Source organism: Condylura cristata, unplaced genomic scaffold (genome assembly GCF_000260355.1).
Source record: "Condylura cristata isolate star-nosed mole 26May11 unplaced genomic scaffold, ConCri1.0 scaffold00037, whole genome shotgun sequence".
Lineage (NCBI taxonomy): Eukaryota > Metazoa > Chordata > Mammalia > Eulipotyphla > Talpidae > Condylura > Condylura cristata.
In genome coordinates this window covers 7,693,352-7,703,756 of record NW_004567138.1, presented here as the reverse complement: position 1 = coordinate 7,703,756, position 10,405 = coordinate 7,693,352, and positions in this window count along the sequence as shown.

The window sequence follows — 10,405 nt, the reverse complement described above, 5'->3', positions numbered from 1 at the left end:
CCCCCCAACAAGTGCCAGAGAGGATGGGAAAGGGGTGCTATTAGACTATTAGTAGGAATGTGAAATTGTGCAATCGGTATGCAAAGCTATCTGGATTTACCTTAAAAAATTAAAAACAGAAATACCTATGACCCAGCAGTGTCACTCTTAGGCCTACATGCTTTGAACACGAAATCATCATTAACAACAACAAAAGCAGATGTTCTGCAATATTCACAACAGCATTATTTATAATAGTTAGGACATGATCCTTTTCCTCTAGAGAGGAAAGGATCAACAATCAGTAGTAGATGCATATCATAGACTATTGAATATCCACAAGAAAGGATGCAATGCAGGCATTTTCAATAATAGGGAATTTGGAAAAAGAATGCACAGCAAAGCAGGTCAAAAAGATAAAAAGAAATGCTAAACATTCATGTAAGTAAAACTCAACAGTGTCAAACATTGTCCAAAACTAGTGGTTGTCAACAAACCTGAAGTTTCTCAGGTTAAGAAGGAGGGAGGGGAAAAGGGACAAGGAGAAACGATGATGGTGGGGAATACATAAAAAAAAAATAAACTCAAATGGAAATACTCAGGGACTCACTTTATAAAATAAAATAATTTAGGGACTCACTTTATAAATATTAAATGGCAAATCTGTCTTCCTACATTCAAATTTATAGATGAAAAGTAAAAAGAGAGTCTAGCAATATCTAATATTCTGAATGTTGATTCCTTCCATAATTCTGCATCTCTCTTAGAGTAGGAATATCAAGTCTATAATGCAGACATGTTTAGATGTTGTCAGTGCACAGGTATTATCTAAAGCCTTAGAACCAAAAGAGATGGGGAGTCAGGGCAGATTAAAGAAGATGAAAAGAAAGGAATGTGAGCCCCATATTATAGCAACATGACACAGGATCTAGATGATGAGACACAAGAAAAGCTGAAAAGGAAATGACTTTAGGCAAAAGATATTTTGGAATCCAGGTGAGGGATTTATTTTGATTTGAAGTCACCAACTATATCAGATGATGAAAATGACAATGCGCACTTGATTTCTGAGGTGGAGATTAAGGGAGATCTTGACACGAACCAATGTACCAGAATGATAGGTACAAAATTTTAATTGGTGACCGTTCAGTAAGGAAATGAGAGAGGAAAGGACATCAAGGGGGGTGGAAAATGGTAAAATCACTTCCAGGATGTGTTAGTTATGGGAAGTTTTTGTTTTGTATGCATGCATGCATGTATATGCACAGAAGAGCTGGAGTACAAGCCAGAGGTGTGGTGGGGGTGTGTGGAGTGTGAGTGAATTATCAGAGGAGCAGAACAGGTCGATCTATTAAAATACACTGCTAAGGGGAGCATCGGGCCGAGCCATATATGATTGCTGGCCAGCTACAGAACTCAGGCAGCAGTGGTGATATTATTACAGCACAGAGACTTAACTCTGAGGCCACCAGGGAAGCCCCCTTGTGTCTTTCTTTCTAAAGTAGAGTTCAAATTATTTTGGGATGTATGCTCTAAGCTGATGAGATGATTTAGAAAATAAGATGAAATTTATAGTGCAAGAGCAAAGAAAGACAATTACAGGCGAGTAACTTTAAAAGGTCATAGAGAATGGGCCCCAATGCATAAATAATGACATTGTCCTTAGAAGCAAGGAAGTGAATCTGAAGTAGCAGAGGTAGGAGAGCCAAACAGATGGACAAGATTCAAGTGAAGTGCTTTTCTGACTACTCATATTTTCTCAATAAAATAAGAAGCAAAGTCATTAACAGAGACTGAAGGGGGGGTGATGGCAAAATCAGGAGATAGAGAAGATCTAAAATGCTCTTATGAGTGATCTTGAAAGTAAAATTCTATTAGGATCTGCACAGGAGGATTTCATGCTTTTCTCTAACTATGTCTTCTTACTTGTCCATAGACGCATGCTTATATTTCAAGAAAGTTGCATTTAACTTATGTGGGGGTTCTGCCAATAAGGGGGGAAGGACAAAGTAGTTTAGGGGATATATGTATAGAAAATTTTGTAATGGTAGACTACAAGATATAAACTAGATAAGGAAGGAAATAGGGTGTAAGTAGATTAAGACCTATATACTGTACAGTTTTGAAAATGAATTGAAATTGGTCTACCAGTAGGATTAAGTTAAAATTACAGTGATGGTGTTTGGAGTAGTCTGTATAAGAGTAAGTTACTTAAGATTTAGTTACACAATGAGCGTAATTACGGGTGGCATATATGATGGAGATGGATAGCAGAGGTAAGATGAAAGTCAAAGTCATTGGAGGAAAAAGAGATAAAGGAATTTAGAATCAAGGATATCGAAGGATCAACTACATGGATACGCAGTGTTATGCTGCAGTAACAAACAATACCAGTGTTTCAATGAAACTCCCAGATTGTTCATGCATGTGAATTTGTAATTCAGGGAATTTCCAAAGCTGTTCTTCTCATTAAGTGACTTAGAGAAGCAGACAGTTTTCTAAGTTTGGCTCTGCATCTCAACATGTGGCATCTGTAGTCACTAAAGGACTTCTTTCCCCTTTCCTGCCAAAAAATAAGCAAGAAAATGGGGATAGGACTTTGGATTTTAAGTGCCTCAGCCCAGAAATGATAGTCATCATTCCTATTCATCATTTCACCCGTTAGAAGTAATCATGCCATTTTATTACCGGCACCAAGTATAGGGTAACATATGGACAATTTTGTGAGTATTTCTGACTGAAACAATGTGGATGTTTCATTATTAAAAATTATCAAGGAGGAATCACTTGAGGGAAAGGTGATGAACCAAATCAAGGACAGAAACAAAATAATCAGCAGGCAGTGAAAACTTTTGGCATGTATGGCCAAAGAAATTAGGTCTTATGTGCCACTAATTACCTTCTTGCTATACTAAGCTCTGTCTGAAATCTGTGTACATGTCAAATACCTATATATGGAACAAAATACTCAATAATTTGGATTTTTGTTAAAGCAGTAAATTTTAAGGTATTTAGGAAGGGCCCGTTGATGATTCTGACTAATACAGAGTTAAGCATATTTCCTATGTGGATGAGTGGGTTCTAGAGAATGAAAATATGGGAACAATAAAATATGATGAACATAATTTATTCTTTCCTTAATGATTTAGAAGGCACCTTTAGCTCCTGTAGTGACTTAGGGACATGCCTATGAACATCAATTATAATTGCATTGCAGATGTGCAAGACTATAATTCACACAGGCTCTCTGTGTGCTGAGCAACAGGAAGAATAATGACAGCAGGGAACCAAAGGGTCTAGAGGTGTGGAAACTAACCAGGTGGCATGACTTGCCCCCAAAGGTAAAACCAGCAGTTGAAATAATAATAATCAGGGCTGATTCTTACATGCAGAACACACTATCCAGGTGCTGGGAACATAAGACCACAAGTCTCTGCATTAACCATACAGGCAGATTATATGTCTCCAGTCTAGTAGGTTAATTGGTTAGAAGCAGATGTGAAGTCTTCAACCACTGGGATTTCCAAGTCCTGGTCTGTCAAACTGGGGCTGGGACTTTCAAAGATAAGCTGCTAATTATTGTTAGGTTCAGGACAGGGCTAAGGTTCTGGCAGGAAATTGAAAGGCAAACCAGGAAACTAGAAAGTGAAGCAGAGGCTGGAGAGGTGGGGGAAGGGCCCCCAATTAATGAGCAGCCCAGCATTCAGGCTTACATGAATTTGTTGATTCAGACACCTTCACCTGGGAATGTGATGGGCCGCCTTTTTTTCTTTTTTCTAGAGCTTGAGATGGCAGGGAGCAAGGAAATCTCTGTACTTTCCTCTCAATTTTGTTATAAAACTAAATCTGCTTTTTTAAAGATATGTAGCCAAGAGATCATTCATTTAAGCCAGAGGGACATACAAGAGCTGACATGAAGAAAGAAAAGGTAAAGGAGGATTATGATTTATTCTAGTGGAATACCAGACAGAAAGGCTCTAGCAGAGGTGACCTTGACTCATATGTTTCCCAAAGTTTGACTTAGAGCTCCCTGACCTGAAGACTAAATCGATAACAAGCTGGGAGAGGAATTATTTTCCTAATATAACTCTGTCAGTGAGGGGAAAAAGGGCACAGGCTATTTTAGCTTAATATAGGAGTTATTTAAATTTGTATTGCCTTTTAGGTATTTTTGCATTCCTTAATCCCATTCTCTATTCCATGAGCCTAAATTCTATCTCCACAGTAAAAAAGCGTATGAGACTAAATCTGGACCAAAAGGAGTAAGAGCAAAAAAAGTAGGGTGTGGTGGGAAGATAGGGGTGGCAGGTGACAGAGGGGAGGGGGATTGACAGCTTCTAGACTGATCAGCAGGGAGCCCTGTAGAAAGTCCCAGATGATTATTAAAAAGCCCCACCCATACCAGGAGGGACCTGGGTGTCCTGAGTAATGTAGAAAATACTGCCAGATGTCCACCCAAATGGATCAGTGATCACAAAGGCAGTTCTGGCAAAGCAGATGAAATGAGGCATTTTCAAAGATGTGGGTGAGGTGCCAGCAGTGATATGGTGAATTTCACCCAAGGGCCCTGCTCATGGGAGAAGAGCAACTTTAGGTTGTTACTTTTTCCTTAAACTCATTTTTGCCTGTCAGAGTAAAATTCTTGAGACCTAATTTGCTTGAAATTTCACATGCAAATGGTATCTATTTCTAAATCTAGGAAATATTACATAAATGAGAACAACTTTTGGAGGAATATAGACGTGTGCTTTATATACTTAAGTTACACAAACTAAATTCCACCTAAAACAACCAGTGTCATTTAAAAATGGAGGTAATTAAAGCCCCTGATTTTTTTTTTTAAATTTGCCTAAATTCAAACACCCTACTTCATGTGCCTGGTTGAATACATTTATGATCGTAACAAGCAAAATATTTCCATGTTCTGAACAAATCTTTATAATTCAAATAAATGATGCTTACATATGTAGCAAATGTCAAATTCTCTTAAAATATTCCAGTACTGATTATAGATATACTGCTGTGTATTTCAACAAAAACAAGAAAATTATATGCATCAATTGCATATTTAAAATATTAATCCAAAGGCTAAGTTAAACACGCAAAGCCATATTCTTCAATGTGTCATAAGAAGAATGGTGGTACAGATATAACCTGGAGTTTACTAAAAATTCTGAATTTCTATGGGCTTCCCTGGTGGGTAGGGGTTAAGTCTCAGCACTATTAAGCTATCACCAGCCCCTCAAACATGAACTCAATCCCTCCCCTCAGGTAGCTGACCCACATGGCACAGCAGATCTCTCCATCCTCGCTGACTGTTTCCCTCAGCAGCATATTTCAGTGGGCCCACCTATTCTGCTCCCCAGTTTGTCTCTGGTGAATCCTCTCATCCCTGTACCTCTGGCCTACACCCCTAGTTATTATATGCATAAAAAAGTTAAGTAAAATAAAATTCAGAATCTCAGCTTCCTCCTGATAGTACTAAACTCAGAACCTAGAGTCCTGGCCTGAAATAGGACAAAAGGGATTATTCCCATTAATTTTTGAGCTGGTGTGAGTGGCTGAGTCATGTGATCCATCTATCTTTACTTCCCTTCTAGTAACATATATCAATCCAGAAAGCAAATAATATCATCAATCTCATATTGAATTTTGGTAGCACAATGGAGAAGAAATATCAGACTTTTAAAAAGCTAACTGGCCCTAGTAAACTTAGGATTAATTCAAAGACCCATACTGGGCATTAAAAAAAGAAAAACAATTTTCAGAAAATGGTCTTTTCATGGGTGGAAGTGGCTACCTGAATCAGTTGTATACATAATTTAACATGGTAGATTAGACTGAGCCAGATGCCACAGTCTTTTAGAAAGTAAATTAGACAATGATGCAGTTTGGCACAGCCACGTTTCTTGAGCTACAAATGAAGAACAATTAAGATCAAGACCACTTGAGAATATAACAAAGATAAATACCTGGCTGAAACGAGCAGGGGCTACCACACACTGACCCGACTAGGGTCAGTGTGTGGTGGACAATGCAATGCAAAGCCTGGAGCAATTTCCCCCTCAATATTGAAACATGCAAGTGTTGTTCTCCAGGCATTGAGATAGGTAAAGCTTCTGCTGTTGCTCGAGAGGGAGAGTAGGAAGACAGGATCAGAGCAGGCCATCCGGAATGCTTCATAAAATCAGTGGGACGTAAAGAGTTCAGGGAATGGGGTTTGAATAAACAAAACAATATACCCTAGGGTCATAATAGGCTGTCTCCACAGGGTATTCTTGTTCTTACACTGGTTTTCAGGTAAAAGCAGCTATCAATAGAGGAGTTGTTTCTGGGAAGCAGGGGTTCTATTCTTGGCACCAAACACTGGAAGTCTTTTAGTAGATTAAGGCTCAGCTATGGTCAGAGGAGACTATGTTTTTCTAGTGAGGTAGCCAAGGATTACTATGATAAGTCAGTTAGAACAAACAAGTGTCAATCCCATACGTACTTGTTGGTTCTAACCTGATTTGCCCACAGAAACTGGTACAACCACTATGGAAAGTTGTCTGGAGGTTTCTCAAACTGCTAAAAATGAAGCTTCCATATGCTTCAGAAATTCTACTCCTAGGTATCTACCTAAAGGGCACAAAAATATTTAATTCAAAAGAATACCTATACCCTGTGCTTACTGCTGCACTATTTACAATAGGGAAGATGTGGCATCAATCCAAATGCCCAAAAATAGATGACTGGATCAAGAAGATGTGGTGCATATACACTATGGAATATTACTCAGCAATCAAAAAGATGAACTCATGCCATTTGCACCAACATGGATGGAACTGGAAGGGGTCATACTTAGTGAAATAAGCCAGAAAGAAAAAGAAAAATACTGAATGGTTTCACTTATAGCAGGTCAGTAAGCAATCAGAAAAAAAAAAACTGTAATAAAAACGAGAGACATTCTATGGGGGTGGAGAGGTGAATGGGATCAAGACTGACGCAGGAAGAGCACAAAGCACAAGGTACTATGGTAATGGCACATGGGTGAATTGGTGTTAAGAAGTACACAGGGGTTGCCACCAAGTTGAAAAAATGTATATGCAAAAATTTTAAAAAAGAACCAATAAGTTTCAGCCTTATTTAACAACAGCTGGTGCAGTGAGGGCAAGAATTACCCATGCAAAAACACAATTCGCATTTAGTTGTATTGGACAGAGTCCATGAAACTAAATTTTGGCTCACTAAACCAAAGCAAACCAAAATCCCGTTCGTTTTCTATTCTGTTCAAATTGTGCTGCTGAAATGCATGCCGCACCCAATCCTTTTAAGTTTGGACCCAAAAAGAATTCCTTACAAAATAAAACCCACATTTCCCTGGCACATCTCAATCCCTGTGCGAGGAACTTCATGTTCATTTTAGCATCATTTAAGCTGGTTTTGTAGCAGACTACAGATCTCAGGGTAAGTGGCTTAAAGTTCCTTGGTTGGCTTTTGTTACATAATTCTAGAGTAAAATAATTTTTTGTAAGGATTAGTTCAAAAAGAACATTTTCTCATTACTGATTCAGAGTAAAGTTAGAGTAGACATCCCTCTAAGTTTGCTAGCCAACTCACAGACTTCCTAACTCAGTTTTTCCTTTGTTCTGGGCAGACAGGTGTGTCAGAATCTATTTGAAATCAAGATTATGTCTTTAATAAAAAATGTGTTTTAATCTCAGTAATCAATATGCTTTACAAATCATCACAAAGTCAAGCTAATAATTTGGAGAATGCAGAAGTGAGTTCAAGATATGTGGGATAACAGCTAAGATTTTAGACGATGAATCCTTTTCCTGTATAACATTATAGTTGTGAATAATTTAAACAAACTGGTTAAATTAAATATCAAATATCACTGTCCCTGAATGTAAAATAGGGCTTAAGGTACACAATGGATGAAAAAACCATAAGCTAAAAAAGGAGTAATTTCTAATAATAATTTGCACCAATTTTATTATTTTACAGCAAGTCGCCAATAAGCAGCCATATTTTCTCATCAGAGTTAATCAGTGGTAACAGGAAGAGGTAGAGATTGGAGAGTGAAAGAAAGCAAGTGAGAGGTAAAGAACAAGGCCATTCTCTCTTGGGTTTAGTAGTGCTGGAAAATGTTTCTTTTGCAGGCTACAATATTTTTCAGTAATCAGTTTATCATTACAGTCAAACTACAATGGTATATAGAGCATAGATAGTTTTCTTTGACTTGATATGTTTCAACCTGCAAAGATTGTTTTCTATCAACCCAAATGTAGGCTGCATTAGTGGATCTCTAACTGAAGCAACTGCACTATTCAGAGAAGAATTGCCCAGTTTTAATTTATAGTTCAGAGAATGTTGTGGAGATAAGCGAAAAAATTAATTTCATATTGGTCCCAGGGGGTTGCTTTTAATGGTTCTATTCATTTACTTTGGGAGGAACCCTATTAAAGTGATGAAAATGGCAAAGACCCACTAGCCCAGTTCCAATCTAGATTTTGTTTGAAATAGCCCGCATCCTTCTAATTAAAGTAGTTAGAACCCATTTTCATTTTATTAATAATAATTAACATTTATAGTACTTTGGTTTACAAAGCACTTTCTCATTATCAATTAAGTATTAAAGTCATCACAATAATCTACTGAAGTAGTGTATTCGTTTCCCATGACTGCTGTAACCCACTATAGTAAATGTAATGCTTTAAAATAACATGGTATCTTTTAATATGTTATCTTTTTGGTAGAGATAATATATTCTCTCTTGTGGAAATTTTGGTAGTCAAATCCAAAGCAGATCTCACTGGGCTAAATCAGGGTGATGTCAGGAATCAATTCCTTGTGGAAGGTTTAGGTGAGAACCTGTCTCCTTGTATTTCTCAGTCTCTGCTTCATTCATGGCCTCTTCAATTTTCCAATCCTTCAAGCAATGTGCCATCAACTCTTACTCAAGCTGAATCATTTTGACTAGGCTTCTGTCATCCCATCTCTTTCTTCTCTCTCCTTGTGATTACATTACCAACCCCCAGATAATCCAGGATAATCTCCCTCATATAGTCTTAATTTAGTCACCATGCAAGACCTCTTTTGCCATGTGAATTAACATATCCATAGGTTGTGTGGCTTCAGATACATACTTCCTTAGGGCACACTGGTTGTGCTTGAGACAAGAGCAACAGTTTAAATATTGTTATGATTGGGGATGGTGATAATAAGACCAGAATTATTTATACAGATAAGGAAAACAAGACACAATTACTCTATTAATAGGAGACAAATCTTTAACTAAAATTGATCTTCAGGTGGTGATCTACTGCTGATCACAATGCTATTGTGAACCATTACTCCAAAACCAACAAACAAAAGTTTCTGTAACACATTTTATTGAACTTGGAATGACATGTTCAGCAATTCTTTCAGACCATTTTCAAAAATTTTGCTTCAGGGCTTATTGTTAATAATATCCATCACACTTTTGAGCTAAAAGGATGGTGACAGCTTTGATAAATTACATATTCACGGATTCCCTTAAAAATGGGAAAAAAGTTTTGAGTTCACTTATTATAGAGGAATGGTTTCAATTTTAGTATTTTCAAATAATTGAACATAACTACATCGATCAGCAAGGAGGACAAACAAAATCATCTATCGTCCATACCCAAAACACCAAAGAATGAGAGAATTGCCTCTGTGGGACTCAAAGAACAAAGAGAACCAACAGAAATACTTTAGAAATACTTTAGATACTGCAAATGCCAAGCGTAATAAAGTCCTGTGTCTCTGCATACAGAACTAGGGTACAGAGGTGCAGGGGTGGGGAGAGGCTTCACCAGAGACACCTGAGTGGGGAGCACAACAGGCAGACTGAGGAAGTACACTGCTGAGGGGAGCATCAGGCAAGGAAGGAGGGGTCTGCCATGCCATGTGGGTCACCTGCGGGGCGGGGATCAAACTCACACTGAAGCAGCTTCTGCTAGCTTGCATCACTGCAGCCTAACCTGCACCAGGAGGGCCGTTAGCTTTTTTTTTTTTTTTTAAGATTTATTTATTTATTCATACAGAACTGGGGTACAGGCCAGAGATGCGGAGGGTGAGAGGATTCACCAGAGACAGAGTGGGGCACAGAACAGGCAGATCGACGAAGTACACCACTGAGGGGTGCAGCGGGCGGGTCAGGAGAGATCTGCCTCGCCGTGTGGTCACCTCCGAGACAGGCAGGGATCGAACTCATGCGGAAGTGGCTTAAGCTTCTCAGTGCAGTGCTTTAACCCGCTGTGCCACCAGGGAGGGCCAATCCTCTTAGCTTTTAAAGAGGGCAGAATCTCAGATATTGGGAAGAACCTTGGTATTTTATAGCATCTAGCAGTTTTATGAAATAAAGATTGTATTATAATAAGAATTTATGATTTATTTAAAAATAAAGAGTAGGTAA